The 19,648-nt window shown below is 44.8% G+C and overlaps 1 protein-coding gene across 1 annotated transcript in view; it reads left to right on the top strand.

Moving 5' to 3' along the window:
* LOC135902989 (neural cell adhesion molecule 2-like) overlaps positions 1–19,648 on the top strand; it is a 422,685-nt gene that overhangs the window by 267,426 nt on the left and 135,611 nt on the right. The window lies entirely within an intron of this gene.

The raw sequence follows: 19,648 nt of genomic DNA, 5'->3' as shown, positions 1-19,648 counted from the left end.
GAAAAAGGCATTAGCGGGAAATTCGACGTCTAGTAGAACGGAGAGGTAGGTCAAGCTTTTGCTTCATGCGAGAAACGCTGGCTAAGCGATAGTAGTTAGAGAGGATAAACCTAACTGAGCGGTTCTGAACCGATCCTATGGACTGTGTTAACGAGCTAGTGTACGTTTCCCATATCGATGAAGCGTACTCGAGTTTAGAACTGCACGAGTGTTTTATATAGTAGTAGTTTCTACGGAACGGGAGCGAGGCGGAAATTCTGCCGAAGAAAACCAAGGGAACTGTTAGCTTTAATAATAACATGGTGGATATGCTTCTGCCATGACAGATTATTAGTGATATGGACGCCTAGATACTTGTAGCTGTCGATGAACTGAAGAGGGCAACCATTAAGACCATAGCCCTGAGAAATGGACTGGTTAATCTTTTGAGACACCCTCATTGCTTTACATTTGTTAATGTTTAGTTTCATAAGCCACGTATCACACCAAGACGAAATTTTATTTAGGTCATAATATATTATTACTGTCATGTAATATGAAACGCTAATGCGCACCACAAACAGAACAGCGAAAAAAATCGTTTTTTTTTCCCGGCTGTCATATCGAATGCACAGCATATCCGTGAAGAACAAAACAAAAAAGCATCCATGCAAGCTGCATTTGCATAGCTATCAATGTAGCATGACCTTTCAATTAAAATTTGTCAACGTTTAAATTCCCAGTGTACTGCAACGTGACATGTAGTCGAGGCCAGCGGCAAAAATATCCATTGGTTTGGTGAAGACCACGACAAACCCTTGTGCGAACCACGCTCCATCTTGTTTAGCCCGGCGCCCTTATTGTATATAAATCTTCGCTAACCTTTAAGGCATGTTGTAGGCACCTAGGCGTGTTTGCAGTCGACTCTGCATAGCCCTTCCTTCTGATTTGCCAAAACAGTCCTACAACATACCTGCACAAGGAAAGGAAGGTCATCAGAAAGTGCTCGTATGTGTACGTTAGTTTCTTTGTCCTCGAACAGATTAGCGTTGTTTGGTAAAGCATGAACTTTGAACAACTAGGCCAACTTTTCCCTCTACTGTAGTATATTTCTTCTTTCTGAACTCATGATGCTCATACTAAGTAACGAAAAGGTCGTTATTTCAATTCCATTCTTCTTATTAATACTTTTGTTCTATATTGCTTTCTGGTTTGAACTTATTGTCAAGCTTCTGCGCTTTCAGAATAATGCAAAAGAACGATGGTTTGTTGGAATGCCGAAGAATATGTTTTATTTAACTTGTACGCGTATACTCAGGCTTAAGCAGTTTGTATTGGAATAGGTATCAAAGTTGCTTACAATAATAACGTCATCCACAAAACAGCAGTCTGGCTTGTCAACGTGGCAATCATGTAATGATGCGGAGTACTTGGGTTCTTTAGGCCTGCAGCCAATACTCATCGTTACAAATAGCCTACAAAGGTTATGCTACGTGTGAGTAGCAGCGGGTGCCTACAGCTCCCAGACATCCCAGGCCAGTTGGAAGACATTGTTGCGCGTCACACGCAATGAAGGCGTTGCTTCTGTAGGAGAACAGAAGTCATTGACGCTTGAAATATTTTTGAGAGCGTGCGGGTACCTGCCCACCATGTGTAGTATGCTGGTGCTGTACCATGCAGGCTAACATCTCATGTTTCCGTCACACCCGTGTCCAGCTCTCAACCAAACGTGTGCTTATCCGTACAGGTATCCTAACATTCCTCTGGAAGGTTCTGCTTCGTTCTTAATAAACGCGTTTAATCAGTGAGGCAGTGGTCAGCTATACGAATGTAAGTGTGATCAGTGTAAGGACCTCTTTCGTTTGTTTATTGCTGAGGGGGAAAAGATTCATTAGAGCAACAATTAAGCAAATAAAACGTAAAATAACGAAACTTGCTACTTCACCAACTCGGAGCGTTTCTCCTGAGTACAAAATACTTCCCCATAATAAGGAAGTAGAGACACCGCTAGGTATTCGTCCACATTGCCAATGCACTGGACTCAGTGATACTCTAAACCACGAACGCATATAGGCCCAGGTGCATGTCTTTTCATTTGGCGCCGATGTACCCCGTTAAGTAAACCGTGCCTTTCGCGATGCGGTATAGCACAGATGGAGACGGAGCGGCAACAGGAGGGCCGCCTCCGGGATGCTGCGATGGGAGAAGGGGTGCGTGTTATCGTCGCGCGAATAGCGCCGTCGTCGGGAGCAGCGCAACCTGACGAAAGGACGCGGGAAAATCAATCCGAGTCAAAGGAACCGCCTTTCCATGGTTTGGCGTGCCGGGCCACCATCTTCGTGGAAAACGGCACGTTGGCGACCCGCCCATCGGACCGGCAAGACACGCTCGTCGCGCGCCACTCGCGCCGAGCCCCGAAGCCGGCGCCATTGGCCGCGCCGTTCGGCGGGTTGATCCACGCGAACCTGAGTCTCACGGCGGCCGAAGAAAAGAAAGCTAAAAGCGGGAGGAGGTTGGCGGGCAAAGCGAGGAGGGGGCGTTCTGTCTATAGCGCTGTTCCACTCGCTGCACAATTTGTCACGTCGCAGGCCCCCTCTTCTGTTTCTGCGAGATTCTTCACTGGCGCTGCTATCCTCTCTGTTTTGTCCTTTCGGCAACGCAGGCGTGTGTACGGAGGCTTGGTAAAGCTTTGGACGAGCGTGCGTGTGCACATCGTGCTTCTTGATCTTGTAGTCGATTGTCCATTTACGGGCTTCCCCTTCCCACGCTGGTCAATGTATTTCTCTGGCCCTTGCGCCATTTAGACGCCAGCGAGGATGTATTCTCGCAGGGCCTACATGCAACGGCGATGCGCGGTGAATTACGAGCGCCGCATCAAGAGCCATGGCAGAGTGAGATATGACTTCCTGGCGTGAGAAGTGATGCGAAAGAGAACAGAAAATACGAATGGCTACGGTGTGACATTTCCCCACTAGTGCTTTAACCGGTGAATATTATTTGAGTCCTATGAAGAAAGTGGCTCACCAAGACGTCCCTGTTTGCCGGCGATGTGCCTACATATTTTCGTTCGTAAGCCGCTCTTGCGCGTTCCCATCCGGGGTCAGTGCCTGGCAGCGCCTAAAGTAACGCTAAAAAGGAATGGTACGATGGATTTGTAGATTATACTTTCGGAATGTCATAAACGTCAATCTTAACGTGAGCGGAGCCTTGATATGCAGAAGGGATTCAACAACGAAAGACGGGCGTGAAGATGGGTCTGAAGCTGCTATACGTTTATTGATTATGGACCTCCACTGACCCTTGGCTCCTGCTCCGACACATTCATTGTAAGAGCTCCTTGTAAAAATGAATTATTACATATAGTTCTCGCGCTTCCTCCTTGAGACGTCACGAGATTTGGAAAGCATCTGCTCGGGACTCATTAACAGTCTATCGATAAACAAGCATTAGGCTGCACTTTCTGGGGAACATTCTTATAGATACTATTCTTTTTTGAGCACGTTTTCCGAACAGAAACATCTCAAACATATGAACATACTTTTACAATTGATTCGGGACCCCATATTACCGCGCCAACACTGCAGTTCGGGTAAAAAAAAAAGGGGGGGGGGAGGGGAAATGAAAGTAGAAGAGGTAACTTCTTTTGCTGTCGTTTGCTCTTGTAACAAATCACTAACCTTTTTCTGACAAAGAAACGCAAATTGACTTTTGCAAAATACTAATATTGCCAATGAGAGGTGTAGCGTTCTTTTCGTCCCGCCTGCTTCCGTTGTCACGGCCAGTCAGTGCCTATTAGAAGGGGCCTTTCCGAAACTCATAAAACAGCAATGCATACCCATTTTCCCCCCATTTTTCCTCACTTGATTATTTGCGTTCAATAAGTCAAATTTTGTGATAACAAATTTCCTTACAAAAGCGATGAGAAGTAGCAGGGGCCACGTAAAAGCGCCTACCTCTCCTATTACATTACGTAAAAAAAGATTCTATTCGAACATGCATACGACGCAAAAATGGGTCATTTCGATTAGTAGTGCTTTTATACAGATATGTTAACCTATATGCGAAAATATTATGTACATGCACAATATCATACAGTAGGCGTATAATTAGGCTCAAATAAGCTCAAATAGCGCTTCAATTGTGAACTCAGTTAGTCTCAATACGCACTTTGAAATGTCCTATGCTTGATATTACATATTACATAAAGCTTTTCTGTGTGTACAAAATCATCTTAAAAAACGATTTTCTGTATATGCAATGCTCTTGCTTTCCGGGAGACCCATTTTAGCGCTCATGCAGCCTTTTTTACGAAAGCAACAATACGCTGTAATGATAGATAATGTGGGCAATTGCTTTAACAAGCAAAAATTAACACTTACCAAAACAGCCATGTGTTACTGAAACAATTTTTCGCATGTTAGTATTGTTCAAAGAGGGTATGATTGAAATTGAAATTGAAATTCTTATGAGCCATGCTGTACACTTACAGATGGAGGACTGTAGAAAAAAGCTGTCCTTCAACGGCTTGACGTGTCTACAATCCCTCTTGAAGTAGGGAGACAGTATCAAACATGCTTACATACATATACACACATATACGTACATATATTGCAACATACGTATGCTTCAGCGACATGTTTCTCACTCACAGTTTCGTCACAGCGTCAATGAAATAAACGCAAAAACAGGTACATATTTTGCTGTTGGGAAAGCGCAAGTTCTCGTCAAGCGTCTCCAATGATTTCATGGCGGTACTGATGTGTTAATATGTTACGCAGCAATAATAGCTACTAATGTCAGGTGTTATTTGCATGCGCACCTTGTTTGCGTTATATACGTGAGCTCATGGGCAGAAACGCGTGCACATCATACATGCATAGAGGGACTGTACTTTCGGTGGTGGCGATCTTGTTTGCAAAAGTGGCCTGTTCCTCTGTGTGACGAGGCTTTAAGGCCACTATTGCATATTTGTGAAAAAAAAAATGCAGTCAAGTTCCACAGCCGCCGTACCAGCTGGAAATGTTGATTGGGATAAACATGCGTGCGTCCCGCAGGGGCACATTTTTTCTGCCGAAACACTACAGCGAATGTAAAAATCGCGGTGATAACAATTAAACAGGTAAAAAGTGAACGTACTGATTTGGAAGAGAGAGGTACTTCTATAAACAACAACAAAAAATGTGCAGTGTGTTGAAATAAGAAGGCTAAGTACATACGTCTGCTCATTTCTCTATATTGATATACCGGAAGAGTAATATAAACACGCTTTTGCTTTAATTGATTGCTGCCTTCACAGAGAGACATTTTTGTGCTCACGAGAGCGTGGAAGCACTCAGAAGCTGTGTGGCTGGGTCTTCTTTTTTATTTTTTACGTGTTACGTGGGAAAACAAATGATGAAGCAGATAGCGTAAACCCAAATTGCCGTAGGGCACGCATTGCTTGCGTGACCTTCGGCCTTCTTCGTAGAGTGCAGCGAGACCGGAAGAAGCAGCCGAAGCATGTGGGCAGGAACTCTATGACGCTTTATTTATTTGCTTTTTTTGTTTTTTTATTGCCTTGGCTTTCGATTTGCAAATATTTCTCTTCCTCTATATGTGACTGTCATCTTGCTCTTGCGACGACGAGAGAGATACGAGGACCGCTAGGCGGTATGCAAGCCCACTTCGACCGCCAGTCATTGTAGCCTGATTGTGGTCGGAATCTTTGAAGAGAAGCTAATTCGCTGGAAAACTGGACTGCGATAGTGTTTCGATAGCATTCCAATACGTTTCTTCCTTGCGCTTCGTTAGCAGTTGAAGCGGTCCGCGTCACCACCAGCATGTCTTTGTGTGGTGGATAAGAAAGGAACAGAATCGAGCGAAAGGTATACCTACATCCTATCTGCCCCGATCACTGTTTCGTCGTTGGGTACGCCACTTCCTCTACACCCTGATAAACGGTTTTCTCTACTGATGTGTGCTTGTCCCCGTTTCGCTTGTGACGGCGCTATATGAATAGACTTTTTTCGCGTGCATGCATTCTCGGGCTACATTTCGCCAGCGAGTATAATGCAGCGCTTTGACGTGGCTTCGCTCGGCCACGTAGAACTGCGATTTTTCCGTGTGGTCGCGCAGTGAAGTCAAAGTATTCGAGGCTCCGTGCATGAAACATTCCGAGAATACACACAGCGTCTTTTGTTTTGTTATTTGCAATATTTCGGGTTAACAGATGCAGACAGACTGTTTCCTGCATAAAAATTGTGAAAAATAAGCGGTCTTCAGCCTGTCTTCAATAGATGTCAGCACGCTCTGGCGAACCAATCTCGTGAGCACTTATAGCGTACCTTTCGATGACCGCCTGCAAGACTCTCCAACAAATACAACTCCGAATTCCTTGTCCTTTGGCAGCATCTATATCACTAAGTATCGGAGAAAGGGTTGCAATATTTTGCCTTCACGGGACACAATTTTGCACCCTTCCGTAAATCCTCACAGCTGCTACGTTATGTCTGATTCAATTCAATTAAGAATGTGGACTCGGAATTTCTCCATACTTATCGTCACAGCCATGACAAGGTATGTGACATACTTTTACAATGGCTTCCGGCACAGCGACGCTGTACTTCCGGCACAGCGTCGTCATTCTCACATCAGTGGGAATGACGACGCCCATGAAGCCGCGCCCGATTTGTACATGAAAGCGCCGTGGTTGCTTAGTGGCTATGGTGTTGGGCTGCTAAGCACGAAGTCGCGGGATCGAATCGCGGCCACGGTGGCCGCATTTAGACAGGGGTGAAGTGCGAAAACACCCGTGTACTTAGATTTACGTGCACGTTAAAGAACACCAGGTGGTCGAAATTTCCGAAGTCTTCCATTACGACGTGCCTCATACTCATAAAATGGTTTTGGCACTTGAAACCCCATAATTTAATTTTCAGGTATTGCATAAAATATTCGACAATATAATTTTCAATAGAATAAGTGCAACACTTGGTTTCAGTCAAACAAGAGAACAGGCTGGCTTCAGGGAGGGATATTCTACAATGAATCGCGTATATGTCATCAATCAGGTAACTCAAGTTGAACCGGTAACGAATGATTGGTCTTGTACACCGCATCCCACACAGTTGCAGTTCAAGGGGAGTGGTTGCTCTCCTATAGAAAAGCTTGAAAGACTACGGTAAAGCTCACACAGGACCACTGCCTGAATGTTTAAATATCCGGCTAGTAGCGTACTAAGACTGTCGTGGTGTTGAATGACAGTGCTGTAAAATGAAGCAAACAGAATAAATTAATTACTCAAGGCCAGTGCATTACAGCGATGAGTGGTAGTTACAAAACTACTTAAGTATATAAAACAGTAAAGTGTACATAATACACCTTACCGACAACCGAAACAAGCTCACATAAACTAAGAAGAAACAGCAGTCTTTACGTCATTAACATCGGGTTTGGAGGCGATGGAGGCTGGAAGGCGGTTCCAATCAATGGTAGTTTTTAGAAGGAATGAATTAAATTTTATGTTGATGCGACTGTTGCGCACCAGGTTTCGGAATTTTCCTTTTTTGCTTCTTTTCTTTGCACGAAGTCCGAAATTGTTCTCTATTTTGCATATGCCGTACTGCCTCGTATTTTCCTTTCAACGTTTCTGCCCCACGGAAAATAACCTCCCCATGGATCGCGCATTGCTACTGTTTCGACACTTGCCATGGCGACGTCAGTGTAATGTGGGGCTTCTTCTTTGCTACAGGACTCTTGCTGTAAAAAACGCGAAAAATTAGTTATACAAATTATTGGGTTTTGCACGCGAAAACCATGATCTGATTACGAAGCACACAACTGGGGGACCCCGGAAATTTGGACCACCTGGTGTTTTTTAACGTGCACCTAAACCTAAGTACACGGGTGTTTTCGCATTTCGCCCCCATCAATAATGCGGCCGGGATTCGATCCCGCGACCTCGTGCTTAGCAGCGCAACACCACAGCCACTAAGCAACCACTGCGGGTCGGCAAGAAAAGGATGCCGGAGCACTTAAAGCTATACATGAGTTCTCAGCGCACCTGTGAGTATAGTTTGGTGTACTAAGGGAAGATCACTAGAAAGAAGGCTGAACAAATAAACGCAGAGAACTTGCATTTGTGCAACGCTGTAACGTCTCTTCAATAAACGTCAGGGGCCGATGAAAAAAAAAAAAACATAATAGTTGTAGGCGAGACGTTGCCCGCAAGAACAAGTGAAACGGAGAGAAACACCGATGGAGTGAGGCAAGGTATGCAAGGAGAATAATTCAGCACCTGCGCACCTTTAGGAAAAACCGAAAGGCCCGCAAGCAAAGCATGCAGTGGTGTAAACAAGCGCAGCGCAATGATCAGAAATAATGGGTTAGTCGTCAGGGCGTCCCCCCTCCCTTACGAGTTCACTTCCCGCCCCGTAGAGGCAGGGATGCTGCTCTTCCCGGGTGGACCTCGCGCACGCGACCATTGTTTGAGCGCGTGGCAGGCGTCAGGTCTTTGCTTAAGGCTGGCTGCTGCATGCACTTACACTATCTGTGCAGCTTCATGCACGCCAAGCGTATCACGCCATTACTTAGAAACCTGCGCACACGCGACGATTCGTGCTCCTTCTGCTTTTTCCTCTGCATATAGGCTCTGACAGCAGTAGGCAGACAGAACAAAAATATTAAATAAAAAATAAACATTACAAAGAAATTAGGTGGGCTGGCACGAAATTGCTCGACAACCACAGAGCAAATTTTGAGGTGCTACCCATCCGGTCGGTTATGGCATGTTACATAGCACAAATGCCGAGATCTATTGCCTGTATAGTGTGCTGAAAGGCCCTTTTATGCGAAGCATACTAGCCGCACAACCACGCTCTTCCAGGCTGCGCCGCGCACGGCCGCGTAGCTACCATTGAGGGTATGAGCCATTGTTCATTGCTGCGCGTCTCATATGTGGGTCTATTCTCTTTTAAGTTTGCTATGTTTGTTATTAAGTTGCTTCTATTATGCGAAGCATACTAGCCGCACAACCACGCTCTTCCTTGCTGCGCCGTGCGCGGCCGCGTAGCCGCGTAGCTACCATATGACGTCATAACAGCTGCAAAAGCGGAGGCTCAACTCGTGCGCTCGCTTGCGGCCGCGTAGCTACATAGCCGGGTCTCAGCTCGTGCGCTCGCCTGCATGAGTTGTTTCTTCGTCTAGCCGAACCAAATATAGCAAGCAACAGCAGTTCACCAGGCTAAACAGTGGTTCAACAGCTAAAATAAAGGCTAGTATGCTTCGCATCCTGGGCTGAACCTTAGCTAAGCCACAGCCATTTTTTTGGCATTATTTAAGCCATGGCATATATATATATATATATATATATATATATATATATATATATATATATATATATATATATATATATATATATATATATATATATATAAAGAACGAGACCATTCTATTACCTTCGTGTTGTAACGTACAGCGACTGAAATATTTACGATTGATGCACGTGGTTATTTTCCTGCATTTTCTATGTGTTGCAGGTGCCGAGCCACCAACTCTTGATGCGGTACACTGTATCTTTGCAGAATTTCAACTCAAAGTAATCCAACCGATAACAAATTGAAGGCTAAGCACGAGGTCGCGGGATTGAATCCCAGCTATGGTGACCGCATTTCGACAGGGGCCAAATGCGAAAACACCTGTGTACTTAGATTTAGACGCACGGTAAGGAACCCCAGGTGGTTAAAATTTTTAGAGTCCCCCAATGTGGCGTGCCACATTATCAGATCGAGATTTTGGCACGCAAAACCCCATAATTCATCAAATTGAAGGAGCATAAAGCATGGACAATCGGGCTTTTTTTTTTCATAGGCGTATGTCAGAAAGCGATCTGGACAACACGTCATTTTTTTATTTTTGTAGCATTTAGTTTCTTGGTTCAGACGGTAAAAAAACCTTCTAGTATACCAGATAAATTATTCTTGCATAACAGCGACTAACGGGGGTCAGACATCGTGTAAAGGATGGTATCCGTATAGAGCAAACTTCAAGCAAAGATGTAAAAATCATGTATTGGGCAGCCTACACAGCACAATTCTTCTTTCTAGGTCACATTGTGGCGTGTAGGTATGGAATTAGTTTACTTGACAAGAGAAGGGAGACAGAGAGCGGCTCATAATGAAAACTGAAAAAACGTTTGCATGTGGGCATGCCTGTCATGTTTCTCCAGGTGAACGCGCTGATAACTGAAAAGAGAGAAACAAGCTTTAATGATATGCTGGAAATGTTAGCCTGGCTGTTCGCCTGACATGCTATTTCAGGAGCTGGGTGATGATTATGCTATATGCAGTGATAAACACTTGACCGAACGCTCGCACGTACACACAGATATATATATATATATATATATATATATATATATATATATATATATATATATATATATATATATATATATATATATATTACAAAGCATCGTTAAGGCTCTTGACCCGCAACCGCAAGAACATGAGCAGCGCTTTCATGGCGCGTAGCGCACGAGGTGGTGCTTTGCCATGGGCCGAGAATGTGCTGTAGTACTAAGCTCGAATCCTGTTGAAGGAGCAATGCCGCCTTCAAGGACTCTCTCTCTCTGATGCGTAGCGGCAGCAATCACACAGAACGTGTTGCAGGTCTTCAAGAACGTTACATTCAGGGGACATTGGCGAGCCCGTGAGTGGAATCTAACACATGGAGTAGTTTGTGTGGGCCACGTTGATTCTTATGCGTTGAAGGCAGGCTTGGTCCTGTCTATTGAGGCCTCGCGACATGTAAAAGTCGCACGATGGATCTACTTTGTATACGGATCCGTACGGGTAGCTGGTATCTGTCTAGAGGGATCGCTGGAGACTCCAAGCGTGTGCAGATACCAGAGTCGCCGCGTATTTTCTCGGGAAAGCTTTCTGCAACATTTCCCTCAAAGTGCCGTGCCCCGCTTTGGCAGCACGGTCTGCCTGGATGTTGCCTTGTATTCTGCAGTGGGCTGGTAACCACTGCAGCACAACCCTGTGATGCCGTTCGCAGACTTTATTGCAGAGGCGTCTGATGTCCATTACGAGTTGTTCCTGCACGCGTGGCGACTCCATGGACTACAGGGCCCGTCTTTAGTTGGTGAAGATGGCCCAAGACTCGGCTGTCTGATCTATGACGTAAATCAAAGCGACCCGCAGTGCAGCTAGTTCAGTGGCTGTAGTTGAAGTGCGGTGACTGAAAGTGGTACAGATGGCAACACTCGCAGACGGAATCGACACACCAGTGACAGGTGATGTAGCCGTAACGGAGTCATCAGTGTAAATATGACGGTGAGCCCTGTAGCTGGCACTAACATTGCCCTAGGGCAAAACACAAGGGGAGGTCAAAAACTTTGGCAACTTGGCTACAACCAAATGTCTGACAGTGATATCTCTCTACCTTATCTTTAAATCATATCTGCAGCCAAGCGTGGTCTGAATATCAAGACTTCCAGTTCATTACTTGGTCTGCATCAGTCAGTCAAACATGGCGTCCTCCCACGATTTCAAGCTCGAATACCGGAATGTTATGAAATTTTTGTGCAAAGAAGGAAGTTGCACCAAATAAATCCACAGTAAGATGGTGAATCTGTATGGAAGTGAATGTCCTTCATATGCTTGACTCGGTGGTTCAATGAGTTTAAACGTGGCCATGTGCACGTGGAAGACGACCCAAGGTCAGGGCGGCAGGCCACTTCAACCGATTTGGACCATTCAGCCTCAGCAGAGAGCCTTATCATGAATAATCGCCGAATCAAGGTGTCTGAAGTTGCCGGAGAATTAAACATTTCTTATGACAGTGCTTCCACTAACATCCATGGTGTTTTAAGTACGTTGAATATTTCGGCACGAGGGGTGCCACGGAACCTCTCAGAGCAAGATCGACGCCAGCGCGTGCATTCATCAAGGGAACTTGTGCATCTATATTCAAGCAACCCAGAAGATTTTCTCTCCCGCCTTGTGACTGGGATGATACTTGGCTGTATCAGTGGGATCCAGAAACAAAACAGCAGTCTATGCAGTGGAGGCATTCGGGGTCTCCTCTGCCGAAAAAATTCAAGACCCAAAGCTCAGGGAAGTAAGTGATGGCGACACTTTTTTAGGACGCAAAGGCGATCCTGCTCATTGAGTATTTTGAAAACAGTAGGACAGTTACAGGCGAATACTACGGCAACGTTCTTCGAAAACTGCGTAAAGCCATCGTGAAAAAACTGCCGAAGATTAGTGACAAGAGGTGTCCTCCTCCTGCGCGACAACGCCCCGGTTCACAGGTCTCGTGTTGGCCAGGCTGCCATTCGAGAGTGTGGCTTCGAACAGCAGGATTACCCACCCTACAGTCCCGACCTGGCCCCGAGTGACTTTTATTTATTTTCGGATTAGAAGAAACACCTCAAGGGAACGAGGTTTGATGACTTGAACTCACTTCAACCTGCCACAGAGGAGTGGCTTGGCGACCAGGAAGAAAGTTGTTTTTTGCAAGGTAATAAAAGCGTTCCAGGAAAATGGGAGAAGTGCATTAGTGTGAGGGAAAATTATGTTGAAAAATGTTTTCCCAAGGTCTGGCAGTTTTTCATACATGCGAGCTGCAAAACTTTTGGTCACCCATTGTATGTCAGCGCTGGACCAGGATTATTGAAGTGAAGTGATACAGACAGAAAATACAGCGTACACATCACACACACAAAGCACAAAACATGCACTATTAAAGTGTCTTGTCGAGAGCTGTGCCTCGAAGAAAAGCTGAATGCGCCTACGTAGCGCGGGGCGCACAGGCGGCACTGGTCCATGATCCATGTATGCATGTCGTAACTCAAAGTTTGAGCTCCGAGATACATTTAGTGCGATCGTTGTAGGATGATCCTTTGCAATTCAAAGAGGCTGCGCTATCGAGTTAAGTGCGCCATGTTCTCTCGTACATTTAACGCATGGTGCAGTGGTGATTCTATCCGTCTGTACGCCCGACGCTATGAAAGCGCTTGGAACTCTTATGCGACACACGGGTCTAAGCGAGATGCTTTATGCTTGTAGGTTGTATGTGGTGGGTATTGTGCGTGTGATGTGTATGCCGTATGTCTTGTATGACTCCCTACTTTTTTAATCGCACTCACCCGTAGTAGCAGGCTAGGCATGTCACCAGGCAAATGTCTCCAGTTTACGTTAAAAAGTTGCTCTCTCTCTCTCTCTCTCTCTCTCTCTCTCTCTCTAAAAATTCAGTTTTGTACAAGCGGGATTCCTTGTTGCTAAGTTTCAAACTAAAACGGTACAGACATACGCATCTACGCATACGCATGCATAGATGTGTACGCATACGCATACACATCTCGTCTGTCAATGTCATACGGCATGCGGAAATCTACCATTATGTCTTAAGTTCGAATAGGTGTGTACTGCTGCTCCTGATCCCTCCAGATATCGTGCTGTGAGCGCTGAGGTTTAGTAAGCGAGTCTGCTGTAGCTTGCGCAACCTAACGTAGTGGACAGCAAAGCCAGAGAAGCGCCGTTCAAAACTACTCTGGAATTCAGCCTCGCAGTATTTACGTGGGCTACACAAACACAACAGAAGCGCGAGCTATAAACATTTGATTATATAATAACATTCATGCACAAAGACAGAGATCTCAGTCATTATAGAGCCGAAAAATGGCATATTACGGCATACGCTGCCTTTACAGGATACTGCGAGGCGCGCAGTGCTGATGCGCCTCTATACGACGGACGACGTTGGCCTGGAACTGACTGGTGTGGCCGGTTACCATGAAGCACACATAGGGGAAACCTAGTTGAGCAAACACCAGACGAGTGTTGCCATGCAGCAAACGATGGGGGTGCGTGAATGTGCGAAAAGAATATAAGGTGCCTCAACAAGACATAATTTCGTTGTCAGATTCGTTTTCTTCACGCTGTAAAACGGCTTAGACCAATTGAACATACAGGCAGTTGATCCGGTGTCTCAGTGATAGTGAGTGCGTAAAAAACATAGAACACATCCCGCGAAACGTGAACGAAAGCTTTGATCTGAAGCTTGAATTGGATTATAGCGTGTACATGTATTCGAATCTACAACGTAAGCTGACAAGCAGTGCAAGATATATCGCAGCAGTTAACAATTTGTAATCACTGTAAATGACACATAAATATGTGCAAACAAACTTTATTGTTCCACATAAGAAATATTCACCTTTTTCTTCAATTTATTGATTTTGTTCGCCGCTCAAGCACGGTACGCGATCGCAGTATGTTAGAATTAGCGGTACTACAGGAGAGGAGGCGCGTGCGCAGTAGACCTGGCGTATCACGCACCTCAGTAACGTGCCACGTATCGTGCAAAGCCAAAAAGATGCATAGTGCAACTGCTCCCGACGAGTTCGCGACAAGTGGTTGCAGGAATTTCTCTCGGATACAAAGTGATTTGCACTAGTGCGTGTGGTAGGACAACCAATTCAGCATAAAGAAAAACTGGTTCAGTGAATGTATGCTTGTACCATACACATTCTCCTTCACCTTCATATTATTATTATTATTATTATTATTATTATTATTATTATTATTATTATTATTATTATTATTATTATTATTATTATTATTATTATTATTATTATTGGGCGCAGGTCGTCGGGGATGATAAAATAATTACAAAGGAGAGGAAGGGGAACGGGAACAGAAAACAAAACGCTCACTTATTTGATGACAGCTGCTGGAGAAGCGCTAAATAAGCTAGTGCATCACAAGAGAGAGAAAGAGAGAAGGAAGACAGGGTTGTTAACCAGACAAGGGTCCGGTTGGCTACCCTGCGCTGGGGAAGGGAGAAGAGGTATAGAAATAAAGGCGAGAAAGACAGAGGTGGGGAAAGAGAGACGTGCACGAACAACACTACAGAGTCAAAGGCGCTCGCACAAGCCATGACGTTCTCAGAAAGCACAAAAGTGCCTTTAGTGCTTTCTGAGCTCATGATTGGTGGCGACGGTGTTCTCGTATTGTCTGTTCATCCAGAAGTCGATCATCTAGTTTCTTGAATGCATTAATCATAGATTGCCTTTGCGGTTCAAACTGAGAACAGTGGCACAATAGGTGGTAAATGTTCTCTTCGCAGCCACAGAGATCACATGCAGCCCTATCAGCCAGTATTGCCTATAATAGCCAGTAGTCTGCACATAAAAAAGACCCAGAAAACATCGCGCTGCAATACCAAAGATGCACAAGCCGGCAAATTACATCACCAAAAGTACTAAGCACCGAGGCATGCTACGTGAGTCACGTAGCACGTGAGTTCTTGTCAACTTGGAAAAAAAAGAACAATGATATTAAGGAGTGTAATTTTTCCAGGGTCATTTTCTTTCGACCCAATTTCTAATACTATACTATTCGTCTATTCATTCGACCATTCGAGTTACCGATTCAGGCGAAAGAGGTGATCGCGTGAGAGCCAATAAGTGTAATGGCTAAAAGAATGGAAATCGAAAGTGATAAGAAAGGCGGGGAGATTAATTATATGAGCGTCCCGTTTACTGCCCTACACTGGGGATAAGAGAGAGGTGGAAAAAAAAGAAGTAACCGAAAAGAATTACTAAAATACACAGTATCAAAGCTCAAAAGGCAATTGTGCGCTTAGTCACTTAGCGGGAGGAGCATGATGGTCCAGAAAAAAAAAAACAGGGGTCTCTAAAGTATATAGCCCAGTCCAATCTAAGAAGGTGACGAAAACAAATGCGTTATGTTGTGTATAGGCTTGGCATTCTGTAGGTGCGTGCTTTTTTTTTCGGACACTCAAAAAACAAAAAAACAAAGAAAGCACCGAAACCTATTCGAATAATGTAGCTACAAATAATTTATGTGCCCAGTAGGCATCACTTGCAATAAAAAGAAAAACAGTCACTTCACTAATCAAACTACTTGCATTAATTAACTCAGTTACAAGGTTTACGGCACACGTTTATATTGGAAAGTTAGAGGAAATGGCTCTGAAGGCCTAGTTGCGTGCTTAAACATTTCCAAATTGGCATGTTGCAAAAACGACTATGTACCGTGTGTTAGGTGCGCGTCAAAGAACCCCAGGTGGTCAAAATTAATCCGGAGTTCACCACTATGGCGTGCCTCATAATCACAGCGTAGTTATGGCTCGTAAAATTTCAAATTTTAATTTATTGATTAAAATGGGCATGCAAATCGAAATAATTGACCTCACATTATTCGTTCAATTTACCTGATTGCCTCCTGTGAGGCATCGGGGCGGCTTTTCAATAAATCCGCCGTCGCACTTCCCTCGTTCAGCGGTCTTATTCCGTTTGGTGCTGTGCGATACTACCGATTGGATGCATGTATTCACTTGAGCAGCAGGGGTGAGACGGACTGCTTTGCTGCGCCGTGTAGTGAAGCGTGATTTTACGCCGCCCTGCAACGTCAGAAGGTGGGTTGCGCCGCGACCCGCGCCACGCAATTCGGCATGCGTATTAGGATAAATTCTCAAGGTACGGGGAACACACCTGATTACCATGTTGCCAGGGTCTCATCATTAAGTGAACAACAATTATCGGAACGAATCGAAGCAGGACAATTAGCTTCGCCAATTCGCCCGATGACAGTATGCAATCGGATCTACTGCGCAACAAGTTATTCGTGGGATTTGGGCCAGAATGCACAATGCTTTTCGTTCGCAATAGCCGTTCGTGTTCGGCCGACCACCTCCACTAATAATGTGCCCAATATGATGATTGACTGGAACCTACTCTTGCAAGCAGCCGTGGTGTAAGGCGTTATTTGTGAATACGGGCCCCGATCTCGAAGGCAGTGGATCTTGTACCCTGCCCTGTGCGCGCAGTAATCAAAATTTATTCGGCTCCTGAATTTCCCAAGCATTTATGAGAAGAGTGACACGGTATCTTTTGCAATGTCGCTGCAGAGGAGAGCTATATCCGAAAGCCAAAGCAGACAAAATCGAAATCAGGTTGACCAAATCAGGTTGGCCAAATCAACCATTAAGACCAATATATCAAAAGGAAAAAAAAAGAGCTCGACTCAGTGCTGTGTGAACAATACAAACTCACATTACCAAATAACGATGAAACATACATAAGGTTAGTTATTAAGGAAAAATACAAGAGGATATGTACTTCCAGGAAACCTGTTATATTGGAACGCTATTAAATGGCCGCAGAAACGCGCTAAACAAAAGTTGCTGTTACTGAATTAACAAGATACTGAACACTACTGAATTAAATAATATTGAATACTATATCTGGTTGAAAAAAAAAGATAGTTTTGACTAGACTACTGACCCGGAAAGAGTTAAAAAATACTCTTGGGAATGAGACGCCACTGTAATAAATTTGGCTTCGACTTATGTTTTAATACTGTATAAGCCAACTTGAATACCGAGATGGTGATTTCTTAACGGAACTTTCTACAGCGAAGCTGTTTGCCTCTAGGTGGTCGGCATTCTTCGCGTCCGCGTCCGTTCCCAAAAATGGGGCGGATCCCGGGGTCAACGCAGGCCGGGAGCAGCGGCTCGTATACCCCCGTCAGGCAGGGGCTTCAAGCACGCACCAAAGCGAGGCGAACAGCGCATACATCCTTTGGAATCACGCATACAACATACAGAACAGCATACGTCTCATTAAAGAACAAGTACAAAACAAGCATCCGAACCACATAATTGATTACAAGGCGCTCCTGATGACAATGCAAAACACGTAGCGGATCCCGCATACGTTTCCCGGTAAAGATTACTATTGCTCAAGCCGCCGCGGCGATAGCAGATTCAGATGTGGGGACTGACGTCCCTAGCCTTCCGCACATAAAAGAACCAGCCTAGCAACTGATTTCAATGTTGTTGCAGCACCACTATGGGCGGCGGCGTGCTGTCAAAATTACCTCTACTGCATTCCATGCTCTGAGTGTTGGCCTACTCCCCTCTAGCTATCCCAAAGCGTTTTTTTATTCTGGTCGCTGGTCGTTAAGGCTGCTATACTAAAAATAAATTTGAATTTGAATATAAATCTCAATATATTCGCTAATTTCAACCAGCTTTGTCAAGTACTGTTGGTGCCTCCATTGACGGTGCGTGACTGCTAAGCGACGCTGTGCGAATTATTGTACCAAAGGCTTGAAGTCTACACGAACTTCACCGAAGCTCAACGGTTTACACTAGAACAATGTACAAATGTCCCACACAGATCGGGTATTAGTGGATGAATAAGGAAGTATCATCCGCATAAAAAAAGAAACATAGGTAAAGACACCACTTAGAAGTAAGAACAAAGTCTGACACGAATACTAGCAGAAAAAAAAATGAAGGAAGGCGGTCAGGTGTGGCGCAGCGAAAAAGAAGGACCGCTTAGGAGCATTGCAGAGAGCTGGAAACGGGACGAAATAAACAGCTTCGTGAGTTACCCGAAGACCGACAAAAAAGAAACATCAGGTTGGCCAAACTAGACGTGGAAACCGATTTATCAAAAAACCCAGAAGATGCATAGGAAGAACGAACAAAGAAAAAATAGTTTCCGAAACAACTTCGCTGAAAAAGGGGAAAAGCGAAGCAGGGCCCTGTCGTCGGGATTTCGAAGGGATTGGAGCAGTGATTTTGGCCCGTTTTTCTCTGTCACGTTGTCTCGTTTCTTCTTCTTCTTCGTACTTTTTTTTACGAGTCCTAAACTTTGCACCACCGGGAGCCCCGTTGAGACGGCAGCCGGGCGTAGCGCGAAAAATCGGCAACAACAAGCAGGCGCGCTGTGGTCGAATTTGTGCGAAACCGTTTCGAGCCTTCAACTTCGGGTGGAATCAGTTCAGCTTCTTTCTTTTTCGTTCCGTTTCCTTCTGAGCATGTTGGTCTCCCGGACTCTCTTGTTCTTGCCAGCAGTGAGTCTAGCTTTGCTGTCACTTTTGTGTTCGGATAGCCGCGCCCGGCAGGCCAGCCCCTTTTCTTGCGGAGTAACGAGACAGATGCTGAACGAGTCAGCTCTTTTACTGCATGCGTGGGACCGTTCAGACTTGAACCAACGCCTTAAAATAGCGAACGGAGCATGTCACGTCGTTTATGCTTTACGCCAGTATCACGAAGCTCGAACCTTGTCCGCCACAGAAACGCGTCTGTAGCCAAAGCTCGCGCGTATGAAATTGGAAGTTCTCAATTTCGTTGCTATTTAAGTGCACCTGCAGGCTACTTGTCTGCGCGCACCTTTTTTTGCATACGTGCATGTTGGCACTTTGCCTTCTGTATTACATGCCTGCCTTCTTCGCACAGTGTTAACGCAAAAATGCCACCGGCGTAAGCAGATACCTCAGATAACGTTGCTCTCATTCCATTAACCAACGAAGACTCCTTCAAGAAAAGTGCATTCCACTGGGTTATATCAGCCTGCGCCGCATACGGATGCATAAAGCTTGGCATGTTGGCAATCGTGGCATCTTGTTGCATGTAATAAAATTTATATTCGCTATTGTATCTTGCACACAACTGTTTTTTTTTTGCATGACAATATTATATAGTTTTCTGTTGTACTTCTACAGCTTGTATATCGGCAGTAATTAACTAATTAACTTATTGAACTTGATTTCAAGGTATATAGGCAGGCAGCTTCTTTTATAATATATGTCGTGTTACACTGCTTGTGCCTGTGTTACACTGTGGTTGTTACAAATGCAGTTCGACA

Source organism: Dermacentor albipictus, chromosome 1 (assembly GCF_038994185.2).
Source record: "Dermacentor albipictus isolate Rhodes 1998 colony chromosome 1, USDA_Dalb.pri_finalv2, whole genome shotgun sequence".
Lineage (NCBI taxonomy): Eukaryota > Metazoa > Arthropoda > Arachnida > Ixodida > Ixodidae > Dermacentor > Dermacentor albipictus.
This window is presented reverse-complemented; position numbering and strand designations above follow the sequence as displayed.